The sequence below is a fragment of the Corapipo altera genome, unplaced genomic scaffold (genome assembly GCF_003945725.1).
Source record: "Corapipo altera isolate COAL_440 unplaced genomic scaffold, ASM394572v1 51, whole genome shotgun sequence".
Classification (NCBI taxonomy): domain Eukaryota; kingdom Metazoa; phylum Chordata; class Aves; order Passeriformes; family Pipridae; genus Corapipo; species Corapipo altera.
Window position 1 is genome coordinate 404,798 of NW_020884892.1, and position 18,182 is coordinate 422,979.

General features: G+C 39.1%; 1 protein-coding gene across 1 annotated transcript in view; it reads left to right on the forward strand.

Annotated features, from left to right (window-relative positions):
- The window catches only part of PTK2 (protein tyrosine kinase 2), a 190,444-nt gene that overhangs the window by 39,208 nt on the left and 133,054 nt on the right, over window positions 1–18,182 (forward strand). The window contains exon 3 of the mRNA XM_027645649.1: window positions 1,651–1,677. The gene's annotated coding sequence lies outside the window, so the exon portion shown is untranslated. The remainder of the gene's footprint in view (window positions 1–1,650; window positions 1,678–18,182) is intronic.

The following is an 18,182-nucleotide window of genomic DNA, read 5'->3' on the forward strand; positions in this document are numbered from 1 at the left end:
TCAAATATGGTGTTTCCTAATCCATAGCTTTAGATGTTTTACTCATGTGGCTGCAGTTGTTGATATTGTGTTCTTAGTGACAAGCAGGAATTTTTTTGTGACTTTATAAAAAAAAGCACCTGGAAACTAATAAGCATATGTAAACAGACAAAAAGATGCAACACTTATCTTCATGTAACCTTCCAAAATAACTGTCACTGCAGCATTTCTCTGATGGAGGAAAGCTCCACTCCATATGTGCTGATCTGGTCTGTGCAGGAGCTGTTGCAGGAGGCAACTTGAGTTTTTTACTTCCCGCAGTTCCTGTGTCTCCTTGGCCCGTTTTTTCCTGTCTCATGGCATTTCTTACATGTTAAAATGTAAGTAATGTAACTTGTTTTATTCCCAAGCAGATGATGAGCATCTTTGAGATGTACTTTACTATCTTTTTAAACTACCTGTTCTACCAGACTAAGGCAGGCAGTGTTTTCTCTGGGTTTTTTTTGTGGTGTCCCATTCCATTTTCATTTTGTACTTTGTGTGTTTTAGCTTTCTGTGTTGCTGTTTCACCATCTCCTCAGGGTAGGACAGTTCATTTTGGAAATTTTTAGTGGGTTACCTTTAAGTTCCAGGTGGAATTCTCTTGGGTGTTCAGGTTTTATCGTGTTTTCCGGCCACAGACATGGACTGTAAATGAAAGGAAGCATGATGTTAAATCTGTTGGTGAGAGCAGGACTAATAAATTTATTAAGTCTCATTATTTCTTCTAATAGGTGACCACCTGCCTTGGTAATCTCTGCATCTGTTTCACTTACTACAGCTACAGTTAAAGTTCAGTTTCCATGTGGATTTTGTACCCAATATGACAATTTATTACTCAACGTTGGTACTTCCTTTAACTAAATAACTGTGCAGACCTTTTTCTTAGGTTCAGTTCAGGTTTTTTTCTCATTTGTTTTACTGGTTCCTCTTTTTCATCCCCCCCACTTGTATTTATTCCAGTTTTCATTAACTCCTTGATATGTGTTCCCAGTTCTTATCCTTACAGACTTGAGGAATTCTTGCTTTCTAGTTCTTTGTGGGTTTTGATTTCTGTTCTGAGCTCTGGTGGGCACCTCAACTACCAGTTACAAGCAGGTGTACTAAAATGATAAGTATATGTATGAAAAGCAGGCAGAAAGAATATAATGAGTTATAGTTAATATAATTAACTATTTAGGAAAACTTAATTTCTATTTTTTTAGTATATAATTTTTATTATGATCTATTTAGACTCTGAGACTGGTCACTGTTTGCAGCTCAAGGAAGCCTTGGAATTTACTACAGAAAGTTTATCCCTGACACTTTGAGCTCAGTAATTCTGTAGGTGGTGGTGAATTCTGCACTAATTTGGGCATAGTGACCTGTATTCTGCTGCAGTAATTACACTCATTGCCTTGTAGTGTAATCTTTGTCCTTCAGTTAGGTGAGCAAAGAGTAATCTTGTTAATGAGCAGGGTGAGACAAGGAAAATGCTTTTGATTTGCTTGTGGCATCCTTGGCAGCCAGCAAATTGCTTCAGATAATGTGCTTTATTAAACAAGTACAGCCTTGCAGAAAATTTATTAGGCCAATGCAATTGTAGAGCTATTTTTCCCTTCTGTTTCTAAATGTATTTCTTTATTGTTACAGATATTTCAAGACTTCCCTTGCCAGCAGGTAAGTCCTCTGCTTTTACTTATGTCTTGATGTGACAGCAGATAGCTTTTAAGGGCTTGCTTGTGATACAGTCATGCTTTTATATAATCAGAATATCAGTTCTTATTGGCACTGTCATGGTACTTAGTCACGTGGGGATCTGAGGTTAAAACAAAACCTGTTGAGGTACAGATTTTTTTTCATTTAAATAGTATATTTTGACAAGGGGAGGAGGTAACTGAGGTGTATTTATAGGTAGTTAAATGTGTGTGAGATGGTTAATGCTTAAGCAACTCAGCACTATGTGTGATGCAGCTCTCAGGGGAACAGATTAGGAACAGCCACAAATAGTATTAGTGGTGATTCAGAGAGACAATGTGCAAGGAAAGGAGGATGGAGGAGTTTATGAGTGGCAGGAATCTCCTCAGGTGGTAGTAGGGAAGGTGACACTGTTCACCTGACTGGGGTCACAGGAGACTTGTGTCAGAGCTGGAAATACCCCCTGCTCTATTGGGCCCTGTGTCTCTTATCAGTGGTGTTTAAAAATTAAAAACAACCCCCCCTAAAACAAAACCTAAACACTGACAATAAACCACACCAAAAGCACTGACCTCACAAAAAAACTCAACCACCTCCAAAACAACCAACCAACCAAAAAACTTAAAAACCACTGACCTGATTATTTAAAAATAACATTTTTTTGTTTACTGTTTGTTACATTTGGTTTTTAATCAAGTATTGAACTTCATAAATACTTCTGTGCCATGGGCTCAAGTTGTGCTGCAGAGCTCAGAGTGAGGACACCTCCTGTTCCCTGGCAGATGGAATTTGTCCATCTCTTCAGTGCTTGCAATGTGAATTCTGGAGTCCTGACTTAAGTGCTGGTTGATCAAGGCATTGGATGTTCACTGTCAGACCTCCTGCCTTTTGTCCTTGCCCTCTGCCTCATTGATTTTGCTTGTGTATCTTTATGTATTCTTTCATTTCTCCTTGCTGAGATGTAATCCCTGCTCTGAAAGTAATTGCTCTTTACTGTTGGAATCAAGTGGCAATTTCATTTAAAAGCTTGATAGCTGATATGTTGTAGTATTTCCACAAGAACTTTAGAGCAGCTCTTCTGAAAAAAAAACCAGATATTTTCAAGAATCAAAGAAGAGAACTCTTCTTTTAGAAGAAAACTCCTAAACAAGTTTTCTCTTAAGGAAAGCATCTTTAAAATTGTTTTGAGTGGTGAAAGTGGTTGTCAGGCAGGCAAGTACTTATGGAAAATAATGGAAAAATAAGTACTTGATGTTTAGGTCAGGCTGATAGAAGATAAGGATTGTTGTGGGTTTTTCTCTGCTGCTTCTAGAACAAGGATATGTGATGAAACTTTTTCTGAGTTTATATTTGGGACTTGAAGAGTTTGTCCAGTGTGAATCACAGTGAGATTATTCTTTTCAATTCGAATATGTGTGTGGAAGTGTCCTAATTGTACTTTTTAGCTGTGTCCTGGAAGTACTGATAGAGGGCAAAAGTTTGCCCAGGATTTTGAAATGGTGAGCTTTTCCCATGGCATGGCAGGAGGCTTTTATAGAGGATATAAAAGCTACACAACATGGCTTACCTGTACCAGGGGTTTGGCAATTCCCACTGATAAAGGAACTAAGGAAACCTGTTTTAAAGACATGCTTAAAATATTGTCAGAAGGGAAGGATGGAGTCTCTAAGGAATCTGACTTGTCTTTGTTATTACAATATTTTTATTAATGACTGTGGTGATGGACTTTCTGTGCCTTTGTCTGACGGTAACACCAACGTAAATTGAGTTACGAGCACGTTGAATGATGGGATTAAAATTCAAAAGAAATTTGAATAATAATAAATTGGAAAAACAGTCTGGATAAAAGATATAATGGAATGAAGATAAGGTTCTGCATTCAGATGGGAAGTTTTAATCATCAGAACTCATCACTGCAATAAATAATGGCATTTTCTTCTTTCAGGTTTGGAAGAACTTTATCTCTTTTTTCCTTGGTGCTGCTTTCAGCAGTGGACAATAGATGTCACTAGAAATGTTCTCACTTTGGCCACCTTATTTTAGCACTTCACATTTTCATCATCGTATGGGACGGGGGGGGGCTTTTGCAGTGTTTGAAGACTTTGCAGGAGGGAGGAGGCCACTTGAAGTCGTCTTGACTGTAGTGTCTTGTTTGAGGTTGTGTTGCACGTAAATTTGGTACAGTCAGGGGTACACCAAGGTCACTCAGAACACTTATTTTCGTAGCAAAACCTTCTTGTAAAGAAGGATTGTTTGTGGGCATGTGAATGTGTAAGTTGATGAGGTTGTTGGTTAAATCATTACTCAGGAGTGTTATCCTGCAATAATCTGTGCCACTGCTTTGGGTAACTTGGGTTTTTACTACCTTGTAATGGAGGCCATGGAGATGAGCATAGAAATTTTTTGGAATGTGAACCAGGAAGGGCTTGGAGAGCAACTTGCTAAAATGAAGTTTCAAAGGGGGATAGAGAGCACAAGTTCTCCTGTCTGTGTGTGAAGTTCTCTTGCAACCTTGGTGTGTTCACAGTATGCCTGGAGGCATGAAATACCAGCTTCCTTTGGTAAATGCAGTTAAACTTTCCCTGTTGACACTGTTGGGATTAGAAACAATCCCTCCTGGATTTTGTCACATTGAATGTAAAACAGCTGTAGCATCTGTGTGATGTAGGTGACTTTTCTTCAGTTGGTCCTTTGTTCCTGACCCTGTAGTGCAAATACTCATCACAGAATCAAGAAATCGTAAGGCAGCAAAAAGCTGTATCAAAGAACTAGAGGAAAATAAAGACAAATACAAGAAATGAGCATATACTGGGTTTTGGTTAAAAATGGAACAAAAAATTCTCACAGAATGGATTCTTAGGTACAGATGTTTGTTCTCGACGATGCTCTCCTCCAGACAGAATTCGAGTCAAGTAAAATCTTGCTCTCTCTTAGCATAAGATATAAAAAAATTAATAGGAAATAAGTGTTCTTTGTGTAGCTTAATCCCAGATATGCAGCATATTTGATACCTGCTGTTTCTGTGTGCATTTTTTGATGTACAGTTTGGGTAAGCACCGTTCACACAGAATCATTGTTATCTTGAAATATTAATTGACTTTGTAACTATTTTTAGTTCCAAGTGTCATTTAGGACAAAACAAAAAAGGAAGTTACACAACTTCAGCTCAACTTAAAGAAGGTCTTTCTGAATTACAAGCCTGTCCTCATTCAGTCTGCTGTTGGTGTGCATGGCCTTGCTGCTTCCATAGGATGGGGCCTGCAGGCTCTGTCCACTCCTCTATCTACCTGATCCCTTAATGAATCCAGGTTCAGCTCCTGGCACCTTCCACGGGAGCACAGGGCCTCAGAACAACCTGCTGCTGCCTTTTTCTCTTACATCTTCCTTATCCTAAATCTGCACCTGCCTGTGTGATGAACTCAAATGCAGCAGCTCCAGTTTCAAAAGCCCCAATGGCTTTGTGTACTTGCTAAGATGCTAAAAGTTGGAAAATGAAAAATCAGTTGAGGAATTACCAGAGTTGCAGTAGCAAGAATTGACAGAATTGAGGTTATGCAGAATTCTTAAAATAAATGTTCACATGTATTACTGAGGGTAATAAATTATGCAGTGATTATTCATGCAGCTGAGAATAAACTCAGTAACATGAGCTGTTGTTAATATCCGTGCTTAAAGGGGGGAAAAGGTAACCAACTCTGTAGTCAGAAGTAAAAAAAAAAAAAAGTACAAAATAATGGCTTTTTGGTTTGTCACTTCAACTTTAAATAAGAATTAAATACAAGCTGCAGTAAGGCTGAAGAGTCCCTCTCATGTCAGAGTGCCCGGTGTGGTGCTTACGGGATTACACGAGGAAACCTGCACTTTTTCACTAAAAGCTGTATTTTCAGTAATCCCCTCGAAATTAGGAATTTTTTTCCTTCTAGGAATCTTTGCAAGTGCTGTTAAGAATTCTGATTTTTGTGCAGCTGTAAACTTAATTTTCATATATATGTAAAGGCTTGGGTTGTAATGGTTTTATTTGCATGATATTTTTACAAGTGAGAGAGTAAAAGCATCTCTGTTTATGAAATATTACTGCTATCAAGTTGGAATAGCTGCCTGCTTACAGTTCAGAAGGTTTGAGAAGAATTTCCTTTTTTTGATGCAGATGTGCCCTGTAGTTTTAATTCTTTCACTACCACTACACCTGAGGCAGGTGCTATTTCTAGATTTCCAAATTCCATATCACAAAACTCCTATTACTACTGGGTGAGATTATTGCTGAAAAAAACTTAAATGTCACTTTGAGGAAGTTTCCCTTGCTATTTGTGTATTAAAGCCTTCGAATTTGATAGTTTTGTAGAGTAGTTTTAAAAAGTTCATCATCTCTACCTCATAAAATGCATTTTCTCATTGTTGTAATACCTCTGATACTTGGAAAAAATAATGTATTTATCCTTTTAGAAGCTATTGCTGTTGGATATCTGAGGGTTTTTTGTGTTGAGCACTTGGGGAGGTGACAACTAAGGTCTTGACATTGAATCTTATCTGTTTGCAAGCCTTTCAGTGAAACTTTCTGTGCTTATTTTGGCTGTGCTTTTGATGCCGCCCTCTTCCCTGTTCCCATCCATATTTTATAGCTAATGCCCACAAGGACAATAGCAACAACTTGGTTTGGTAAGAATAACATTTTTATCAGTGAGGCTGACCTATGAAGTAGTGTTGAGATGATGAGATGTATTAAGCACCTCAAGAAATTGCAAGTTATCGAAATTTTAGTGTTTTTCCTTTGAAAAGTTTGAGCTGGACAGTCCAGAGAGTTTCCAGGTCATCTCACTGTCCGTTTATTTAGTCCCTAACTTCATCAGTTTGTCTGTTAGGATGTTGTCATGGGAGACAGCGTTGAAAGTCTTGCTGAAATTAAGAGAAATGACAACTCCTTGTCACCAAGCTGGTACTTCCATCATAGAAGTCCATTAGGTTGGTCAGGCGTGTTTTCCCTTTCCCACATCCTGCTGACTACCCTTGATCACCTCCTTGTCCTTACTGTTTGTTTGTAAATGGCTTTCCTGGTCGTTTGTTCCATCACCTTGTCAGGAATGGAGTAAGAGTGACCAGCCCACAGCCATCCAGACACTCCCTTCTTGAAGACAGGAGTTCTTTTGCTTTCTTCCAGCTGTCAGGAACATGCCCCATTTGCCATGACTGTCTGTGAAATGGTTCATAGTTAAGAACCTTGCCCTGGCTGGAGGACATTGTTTTTCTGGGAGTGTGGGTAAGGATGGAGGAAAAAGGAGGAGATGGGGTAGAAAGAAAGAAGTTTCAAGGTAGATTATTGAGAGTAGTATTAAACAAAAAATTCAGGACATAAATCAGGAGTGTTGGGAATGTAGTGGCACCCCTAATATCTGCTCTAGTCTGATGCTCAAAGAAGGTGAAATTTGATATACTGGTCACTCACTGGGACTATGACATGATGGGGGGGAAGGAGTGAGAGTTGATGATGTGAAAAGCCCCTTGTTCCTAGGTACAGGCTGGATCAATAGTCTGATAATTTAGAACAAACAAACAAATCAGCAGTTCACCACATTCCTCTATTGTTTCCTGTCTGGACTTCTGACTCCCAAGGTTTTGGGGAAACCCACACTGCTTACTTGTTCTTGCTTACTCCTGTGCAATCACCTCCAAGTGGAAGAATTTTGGCAGTCAGGGGTGCATCAAATAGAAATTGTATCACTTGAATGGATAGTGTCTAAGATTTTTTTTTTCTTTTCTAATTAATCTCTATTTTAGGACAAATTGGAAATTTTTATCTACTTCCTTAGAAATTAATATTAGACAAGATGTCTTTAGGAATTTGCTGTTCAGAGGGGTAAAGATACTTTTCCCAGGAAAAATCGTGCAGCTTTTTGCAAGTAGCAGAAAAAGGTGTGGCTGCTCCACTGTGGATAACATGAAGTATCCTGATTTCCAGTGTTGTAGTCCAGCTTTGAATTAAGTCAACGGCACATATTCTTAATTCTTTTAGATAGTTCACTTCATTTTATTCCTAGTTTGAAAAGTTTGTTTTAGAAATAGTAATATTATATATATTTTCTTACTGAGGATGATGGAGAAGCAACTGGAGCTTCAGTGTCATGCAGGCACGTGGTGACACTCAGCCACATTTTCCTGAAAGAGGTTTCTTAGTCTTCCATTTGAGAGGTGAGTGATTTGTCTCACATAGTTAGGGTTGCAGGGAAAGGGGATCACCCAATGCTTTATTTTAAACATATTAAGAGTTGGTATTCTTCTTAAGGAAGAAGAAAAAAAAAAAAAAGGCAAGTTTTTGACAGAGCTTTTGGACAAAATGTAAAAGAAAACCCTGAAAATTTTATAGGGTTTGCTTTTTGGGGGAAGTGGACACTTAGGACAGAAACTATGGGATTCTACAGATTTTTGGCAGTAAAATATCAGAAGAATTGCAGCGGGACTTAGAACTCTGTACTACATGCTGTCACAAAATAAATAACTTGTGGTAATGTTTTGCTTGGAACAGATGCTTGTGTGCTGTTTACCTGTTTTGGTGTCAAAGGAATACAGAGGAACACGCAATAAATACGTGTGTCCAGGACCTGGCAGCTCAGATTCCCAAGTGAAGGAAGTTCATTCCACTCTGTACACCCACATGTATGTTCTTGCTGGCAAACTGGCTGGTGGTGGTTGTGCAGAAACAGCTGAAGGGATGTTGATAAGGATTATTCAAACGATGTACTTGGAGATCTAGATTAGAATTTTGTCTGGACTCCACCAAGGTTACAGAAATGGGACATGTTTGTAGAAATTTCAGAGGGATTTTTAGAGGGTATTTGGTAAGGGGTTAGGAACTTCCAAGGTTGATTTTTACTTTTGTAGTAGCAGGGGTTTTTTTAGTTAATAGAAGGTTTTGTATAGGCAAGTTAGGGGGTGGGTATCTGCTAAGAGTGACTGGAGAATCCATCTGTCTCCTTTTACAGGATAAAAAATAAATCCAGGAGCAGAGCCAGCCTCACAAATGGAGGGCAGTGAGCTACAATCAGGAAGGACATCAGGTCATTGTGAAGGAGATTCTGTTGGTCCTTTACAGCACAACCTTCAGTGGCAGTCACTGAAAGGGTCTCATTCTGGTGCAGAATTACTTCAGGAAAAGATGAAATTTGGCAAACTGAAGAAACCAATAGTTATGGTACCTAAATGTGTGTTCTTTACTCTGTTCTGCTGAGGCCCGTGATGCATTTTCACTGAGTTTCTCAACAACTGTTCCACAGAAAGTGCAGTTTCCATGAATTTCTGGGACCCCCTACTGTAGTGTCGGAGTGTGTTGGTGCCCAAGGTTTTCACAGCAAGAGCTGTGGAGTAAAGGAAGGGTGGGGATAACAGTGTTACTGAAAGCAAGAATCTGAAAATCAAGCTGGATCTTGTGTAGTTGGTTTATACAAAATGTTAGTGTGTGTTTTGTTCTGCAAGACCTGGGCTGGGAGTGGCTTGGGATCTTCTCCCAAAATACACATGGGCTTGTTTGAAGAGTAACATCACGGACTACAGTGAACCAAGAGGAAAAACACCGCACAGCTGAACTGTGATCAGCTACTTTGTTATAAGTTACGCCTAAAATGACCATAAATAAAGGATTATGTGATCTTTCCTTTAGTTTATTTTTACATCCTTGACAGCTCTTAATGTATGGCTCCACTGCTCAGCTTGTGTCTTAGCTCATAACTTATTTGTGCTGGGTTTGTTTGCTCAGCAGAAGACTGGAAAAAGGAAGTAGTAACAAAAATTGTGCATATTGTACCTATGGCTTCCTCCCCCATTCCCTTTTTTATTTGCAGAAGGTTAAGAACATATTTAAGAAGATATCCCATCACCTTATGATGGCTGTGGTGTCTCCTTCAGGCACATCAATAATCTGAATATGAAAAACTGCAGAAGTTATTTTGTCAGGTATAAAGCTGATGTTCTTCAGGTTTTCCTATGGAAGGGTCAAACCTACCAGCACTAACAAAGTCTGTTCTTTGTAGCAAGCACATTTTTTTCCTCAGGACTTCATTCTGACAAAGGGTCAGGATAACAGAAGTGGGGTGTTAAATGTCTGTGCTTCCATTAGTGGGCTTAAATCACACTTGAGATGGATGTGAAACTTCGTAAGAAATTCTTAAATTGTTTAACTCTGGCACAAAGATGTTTTCCAGATTATATCTTCATTCACTAATTATTCCTCTAAGAAGATCCTTAAAACTAAAGTTTCTAGTTATTGTCCATTCAGATTACTTACCAGAATGGTTTCACATGGTTTGATTTTTATTTTTTTTTAATTATTATTTTTAAGGGGGGGTTTTTCCATGGTAATTTGTGAGAGTTATCTGTGATAATTGTTTCTGTGAAAGGCTTAATACAGAGAAATATTGGAACTGTATTTCCAGGATTAACGGACCTTATGTTATGATTCAGATTGTCTACAAATGTTTTAGTGGAGCAAACCTGAGGCTTTACTATAGAGAAGGGTGAGGGAGCCAAATGATACAGTGACATGTTAGAGGTGGTGACTGTGGTTGAGGTTCTGGAAACATCAGTAACTGAATTATTGTAATTTTTTTATATAGAACTTCCTAAAGTAGGGTTGTAAGTAGAAATTTTAAGTACAGTGATCAGGCTTTGTCTAATGACCTGTGTCCTTCCAAACTTGAGGGGATAAAGGAAGTCTGTCCTTCTAGCCTAAGGCAGAATTGACTAAAGTCATTCCTTGAAGGTATTTAACCTATTAAAGTGGCAGTTTCACATCTTCTGCAATTTAAAAATTCTTACTATGCATTTATTTCGAGGTACTTCAACTTCCCTACTCCCATTTTAAGTTTACTACACTTGTTCTCCACGTCTGGGTGGCAGAACAAGGTTTATATTCTGCCTCTGGTTATGCAGTCACTGATTTTTATCCCAGTCTCATGTTCACTTAAAAGCTTTAGTACTAGAGTCTTGGTTGAAATGCATCAAATGGGATTGGGGAGAGCAGTACCAGAGGTTTTTTGGAAGCTGTGCTCTACAGCTCAGCACTGCACAAGAGATGAGCTCCTGGCCCTGTCAGATGCTGTTACATGCTGACAGTGTTGTTCTTGTGATCTTTGGTAATGTAGGTCATTCAGGCTGCCATCAGAAAGTGGCTTTTTGATGTTTTGTTTACTGTTTGAAGACATAGGATACTTATTTAACATCCCTTAGATCTGAAGGAAGGCTGTGCCCAAACAGCTCTTTCCCAGCTGTATCAGTTGGTCTTGTACATCTTGGTCTTGCCTAGTTTAATTTTCATAAGAGAATTCTTGCATGTCTTTCCAGCTTCATCAAAGCACTGCCTTTCGTGCTGAAGTTTGTCCTCAAGTCAACGGGTGAAGTTTAGCACACTTAAAGCTCTGTTGAGTTCAGAGCTACAGAGATGTTGTTGTATTGGTCTGCTCATCAATTTATGCATCAATTTATGCATTATAAAAGGTGGCATGAGCTGTCTTTGACACACTGAGTGCTGTTCCATCTTGTTTCACAGCTGGTTACCTAAACAAGCTTGAGCTGTATTTGGTGGTGAGCTCCTGGAAACCTTTTTTTTAAACTAAGCAACATGTTCTTGTGTTCTCTGAGCTCTTTGATACCTCTCTGCAGGCATTTTCATAGGTAAACAGAACTTGTTCAGCAGAACTGTGCTGCCTTGTGTAATTGGAGGAGCAAATGAGGCTATTTAGGGTGGTAGATTTTGCATGGAATAAAAGGTTTTGTGTTAGCTGAAGATGACCTTTCATTCCCTGTAACAGCATAAAATGACTGCCTGAGGAGCTGCTCCTTGAAAGTTTATTGCTGTTCTCATGAAGCAGTGATACAGGTTAAAGCCCTTGTAAATGGAATGTCCTTTCTTGGTACAAAAATAGGGAGAGAGGTTGATTAAAGTGAATAAGAATCGAATTTTCTGTGTTTTGGAGACTCAGCGACACCTGGCCTCTACTGGTGGTTCTCCTAAACAAAACATCAAACTGTTTTTTGGAATTTTTCAATCCAAATTATGCTAATTGGAGAGGGGAGGGGGGATCTGTGTCTGTTTTACAATATTTTCTTATTTTTTTTTAAATACACTGGCCTTTGCTTGATAGCTCAGGCACAGAATTTGCTTGGTTATTAGAGCAGTCTTAATGTTTGTACTGTGAAACTTTACAAAGATGTTTTGTAAAAATTAATTATTAATTTTTAATTTTCTGTTTTCTTAGACTTGGAAGGTATCAGCACTGGCTTGTTGATTTGTTCTGCAACACTGGAACTTTAAACTTAAATAGCTATTTGCTTGAGCCTATAAGAGTTTATTTACACATAGGGGATTTATGCTATGCTCATCCTTCACTAAGAAGTACAACGTGAACTGTTCCGCCAGTGTGTTTATATATATGTATAAATGGAATAATGTTGCATTACTGTGAGCTCATGGATTATTTTTTTATTCGGTTTGTAATTGCATTTAATGGTTTGAAAGTCTGAGGAATTTCTAATGTTTTATTTGTGGTTTAGGTAACACCGGGAATCAGATACAACTCATGTTAATCAGGTACAACTTTATGCTAAAAAGATGTTGGCAGCTATAAGTTTTTTGGTAAACTGTTGCTCTAACTTTGTATTTAGCATATGGAGGAGAAGCAGGACAAGAGAGACGAGTCCAGACTGCACCATTTCTGATAATTTAATTGTACTCTCTGTGACTGCAGTTTTCTTACTTTCTTTCCTGTCACTGGTATTGGATGAGCAAGAAAGCAGCCCAGATGTGAACAGACACTAAAGAGACTTGCTGACCCATAAGCAACTTCATTTTCCTATATCCCTTTTAGCAGATGTGACTAATTATTTCTAGGTTACCCTTGAATTAATAAAGATGGATTTTAAGAAAAGTCAACTGATCCACTCATGGATCCCTTCCACCGAACAAAAGTAATCCCCTCAGAATGCATTTTCTTTAAACAGCATCAAAGGGTTGAGGTCCTCCCCCTTCAGATACCTTCTACTGTTGTTCACATCATAAATGGAAGGTTTTCCCATAAATAAAGGAAGTTTTATAAGGTCAAGAAAGCTTCTGGTGACCATTTGGATTGCTTTGTCTCACACTTTCTCCAGTCATCCCTGATCCTCCACGTCGGAAAAGACTGAAGAGAAGCAGTGCAAGCTGGTGCACACAGTGAACCTGTGGCAGAGCAAAAGTATCAGATTTTATTTTGCAGTAAGATGAGGAATAACATGTGTAGAGATCACTTTTCTTCCTCTTTTCACCTCTTCTTTCCAGGTCTCCATGAAGCAGATTTTAATTTTAAGCACTGGAATTGTGAAGTAACTTCTCAAAGATGTCTTGAGGATAGCAGTGGTTTTGTTGGTTGGGTTTTTCTGTAAACAGCCTAGAACATGAAGAGACAGAAGACTGGAATCAGTGCCCTAAGGAAGGAGCAATTTTAAACCATTCTAAGCTTTCATGGTGTTGACTTTATCCTTCTCTACAGTAAAGCCTTCAAAAAATAAATGGAAGGAAGTGGGAGAATATGAGCGGGTGAGTCCACCCACAAGGAAATCTGCTGCAACTTTCATGCCTGAAAACTAATACAACCCATATGGGTTTAAAAAATGGCTAGTCTTTATTTATGAAATAATAAAAATAAAGTTAACTTAGTGGTCCTTCTAACATCTGTTGTCTCAACAGCAGGGGCTGGGAGGCTGCGTTGCTGTCTGCTCTGCTGCACAGCATCAAGGGATCCCTTGGGAAGGGGAGGTATGGGAAACTTCATTAACACTGCATTCCTTCTGCTCTCTCCCAACATCCTGCTCTGTTTTGTTCCCCACCTCACTAGTACAAATAGGTTGAGATTTGGAAAGAAAACCAGTGAATTCTGACCACTACTATTTTAAAATGTAGCTCAGAGGATACTACGGCTGAAGAGGTGACCGTAGTCCAGAAGGTGATGAAGTGTCGCTTTAAAACTCTGTACTTTTTGGCTATACCCAAGATGTAGCCTTCTATACAATTCACCAGTTGGAGGAAGATAACAGTAAATTCAGTATTGGACTGAATTTTTTGACAGAAGAATGTCCTATGCAGAGCTCCTCAGCAGTTTATAGTCTAGAATGGGCTTACATAAGCCATCTCTGCTTTTTCAGACTTCAAGAGAAAAATGTCCTAATCTAGTCTAGAGTGTAGAATTAGAGTTTGTATTGCAAAGAGTCAAATGAACTCATGGAGGTGATGCTGCTTCTCAGTTGTGCTGAATTATTTCTGTTGAAGGACTGGACTTGGATTTTGACACTCAGAGTAGTGTGTCATTTTTCTTTCACTTTTGTCTGTTGAAATGCTCATAGTTAAATAAGAAGGACCATCTCTGGTGGCAGCAGAATGATGACTGAGCTTCTTGGGTGTTCAGAGACCCTTGGAGGACATGAAACCCATCACTCTTCTCCCTCAGGAGAAAGGTGTGCTAGAGAAGATGTGGGTGGAAGGGCAAGAGCTTGGTAGTGGTCAAGGATGATAAGTTTAGAGACCAGGTAATCAAAGGCAGATTTTCAAGACAGCCTTAGCAAACCTGAGCTCAGAGTAGGGCAGACTTCAGGAACCATAATTTGAGATTTTGTGATGAACCAAATGGTGATGAACCATTTTTCAGCAGTTCTTGTGAACACAGATGATGTTTGTTTGACTCTTGCTAAAGAGAAATTTAGGGCAGATCATTTTTTCCACTCTTAAATATTATGCACAAACTCACAAAATAACAATAGTAATTAACAAAAAACACATAAAAAACAAACTTGAGAAAATGAAGAGGAACAAAGATTACAGTGCAGTTTCAGTGCCTGGAGAGGGTGTTTGCAAAATTCGGGATACTAACATGGAAAAGCAAATTAATTAGGATGCAGAAGATTGTCACACGATCAATAAACATGTTTTAATTTTTAGCACACTCATCAGGCACTCTCCCCTTTACAGGCTGTTCTGCAGTTGTCTCAGTAAAAAGTATTTGTGGCTTTACCAAAAAAAAAAAAAAAAATTTCACTTGTCCTGAGGGCATCTTTGGTTTGGAAACTTTCTTTATTAGCAAGATGAATGTAATGAATTTTTTCCGTTTCCTACATGAATATGCAGATCTCCTTCAAAACAATGCGTTTGTTCTTCACCTTCTAGTAACTATTTGAGGGACAAACAGTAGCTGTGAAGTGACTAAGACTGTGAATTATGGAGTCCAAAATAATAATAATCATAGAATGGTTTGGGTTGGAAGGCACCTTCAAGATCATCTCGTTCCAACCACATTGCCAGGGGCAGTGACACCTTCCACTAGACCATGTTCTTCAGAGCCCCATCCAGCCTGGCCTTGGACACTTCCAGGGTTGGGGCAGCCACAGCTTCTCTGGGCAACCTGTGCCAGGGCCTCACTACCCTCACAGGGAAGAATTTCTTCCTAATATCTAATCTAAATGTACTCTATTTCATTCCAGAGCCATTCCTCCTTGTCCTATCACGCCGTGCCCTTGTGGAATGTCCCTCTCCAGTTCTCTTGCAGCCGCTTTAGGTACTGGAAAGTCTGAAGTCTCCCTGGAGCCTTATCTTCTCCAGCCTGAACAACCCCAGCTCTCTTAGCCTTTCCTCACAGGAGAGGTGCTCCAGCCCTCATGCTGATGCAGTTGCTGTGCTCTAGGCTGGAGCTCTTGGAGTTTGTTATAACAAGTGAATGGGCTGCTCTCCTCTCTCTTGGAGGAGCTCTGTTGCTGGTGTGTTCATCTGGTGGCTGAGGTGTTGTAGGAGAGGATCTGAAAACAGATCTCTGTTCTGCTGTCCAACACTGCTCTGGTACAGCTCTGACTGCTTTCTTCACACTTTCCAAATACTGAATTCAGTTTGGTTTTTCAGGGCAGTGGAACTCGGACAAGTGTTCTGTGTCTGGCTCTGTCTGGTCCCCTTCTCCAACTCGCCTGCCAGTTTGATGGAAATTTGATGAATAGTGATATTAACTGATGTGAAAATAATCAGTTGAATAGCAGAGAGATCCTTATGATGCCGTTCACTGAGGGAGAAACCCTGGTTGGCTCTTTGCTGATGAGATCTCCGGGACACCCCCCAGGAGCTCAGGCTCTGGGCACAACCCTAGAGAAAGCCAGGCTTTGCCAGTTAGTCTGACAGGCGGTTTAGATCTTTTATTTTTGTTTGGATAAGCTTGCGTGGAAAAAATTAGACAACCTTTTATGTGCCTCTGAGTTGTACAAAACTGTTATTTAACCCTTTGTTCCCCTAAACTTTGTGATTTTTGCAGGTGACTTCACTATGAGACAGGATCAGTGCTGCAGACAGGATTAAAACAAAAAGTAAATGCCTTAATACAATTCAAAAAAAGCTTCTGACTTCCCCCCCCACACACACTTTCCAAAACCTGATGCTGATTTCAGTAGTCTTTAAAACCAGGCTGAAATTGAGCAACCAAAATCATAGTCACAGCAGAAAAGTCTTAATTTGAATTTCCTTGAGGCAAAATGCCATTTCTTCACTGAGGACCTTGGCCTGTCTGTTGTTACTGAGGTAGTCTGAGCTTTTTTTTCTGGTTACAGTGTGTGTTTTGGGAAAATAGCCAGCGGTTCTGTGTGTTCTTAGTGGAAACGGATGCATGATTTTTTAAAATAAATATTATTTTGGAATTATCTTTGATAGGTGTTAACACCATTGCTTACGCAGTGACTACTGTGCAGATACTATCAATGTGTGTCAGCAATATGCATCTTACACAACAAAAACTAACGTTCCCGTTTCACAGTCCTAATTTCTGACAGATGTTTCTTACCTCAGTAAATGGTATAATCTGATTGGCACGACTTAAAACAGATTTTACATAAATGCTACTCAGATACCTACTTGATGAGCAGTATTTATGAAATGTTGTAAATACTTGATATTAAGTATACTGGAGACATATTTAACTTTTCAAGTTTGGTTGTTTTTATTTTTTACTTTGTGCCTTGTCTCCTGCTCCATCCCTGCCCCCCTTCCTTCCTGCAACTTGGAATTTTGGGGTTTCTGATTATCTTCAGAACACAGATTTTATGCTTTTGGCCTTTTTTTTTTTTTTTTTTTCCCCAGAAAAATTATCGTGTTATTTGAAAGAAGAGAATGAGCATATGTTTCAGGGTACCTCTAACAGAAACAGTTCTTAATTAAGAAATTAAATATTTTTTTTAAATCTTAGCATCAAGGAAGCACCTGGTTTATGTGAAAAAATAAAGAGAGTGTAAAATGCTGGATAGCCTCTAAAAGTGAATAAAAAAATCTCTCACACTACTTTTGTTTTCACCTTCATTTTGTAGCCTAATACAACAAGAAGAAAGTATGTCCTTGAGGAGAACGATGCTAATACTGGTATTATATGAGCAGGCAGTTTCTCTTGACACTTGGATTGATAATCTGTATTAGCCTCATCTGTTAAAAGTGTAAAGAAAAATGTGAGTCCACACATTCTGTTTATTAAACTCTCCTTGATAATGCACTTACCAGTTGATATTTAAAGGGTTTTGTTTTCATGAATAAAATTTTAATTTAGACCTTCCCCTTTTTACTTCCGGATTTTTGTAGCAGCTTTTCTACAAAACACTTTGTTTTTATGGAAGAAACACATTTTTTTAATATATTTTGCACCCTAGATCACAGATCAAACCAACTTAAGGAAAACTAAAGAAGTATCTGCGGCTTTCCTTTTTCTGAGGAAACAAGTCTGACTTGCTCAAGGTCACCAAGGAAAGCCCATGGCAGAGCTGGATGTGTAAAAGCAGCTTTCCTGTCCTGTGAGCTGTAGAACCAGAAGGGCACCGAGCCCCTGTCTGTGCCTCTTCTGTACCCACACAAATACAATAATTGGTATTTTAAATATTATTATAGCATGTTTTGCTTTATTCCTGAAGGTAAATACAATCGACCTTGTTGCTGAAAGTGTTTGTCTGTCTGTGTAGCACTGAAGGGCTTTGAAAACTTTATGGTGGGGGGAGGAAGGCACCCAGGCATGTCTTCAGTTCCCTTTGGCTTTCTCCAGCCCCAGAAAGAGCTTTGTGCCTGAGCAGTGATGCAGAACATCTGATGGGCCTGGTTGTGGCCTAATCTCTCTCTCTCTCTCTCTTTTTTTTTTTTTCAGTGAATATTTTTTCTCCTCTAAATAGAGAAGAAAACAATACTTAAATGCAGTTACTGCTTTGTTGTTTTTGTTTTTTTTTTTAATCAAGAATTTTGACGTACACCACTAATTCTGCATAGCCAGTGTATTGAGAAATGAGATGGCAGCAAAGAATGGTAATTAAACATATGCTGTAGACGAGTGCGTGCTGCTACAAGTAGGCAGATAGGCTAAGTTGAAGGCTGCTGGCTTTAGATTAATTCCCTTTTGGTGCTAGTCTTGGATAAGCCTTACGCCTTACTGCTGAGGGCTGGGAGTGAGAAGAGATTACAGTGGAATATATAA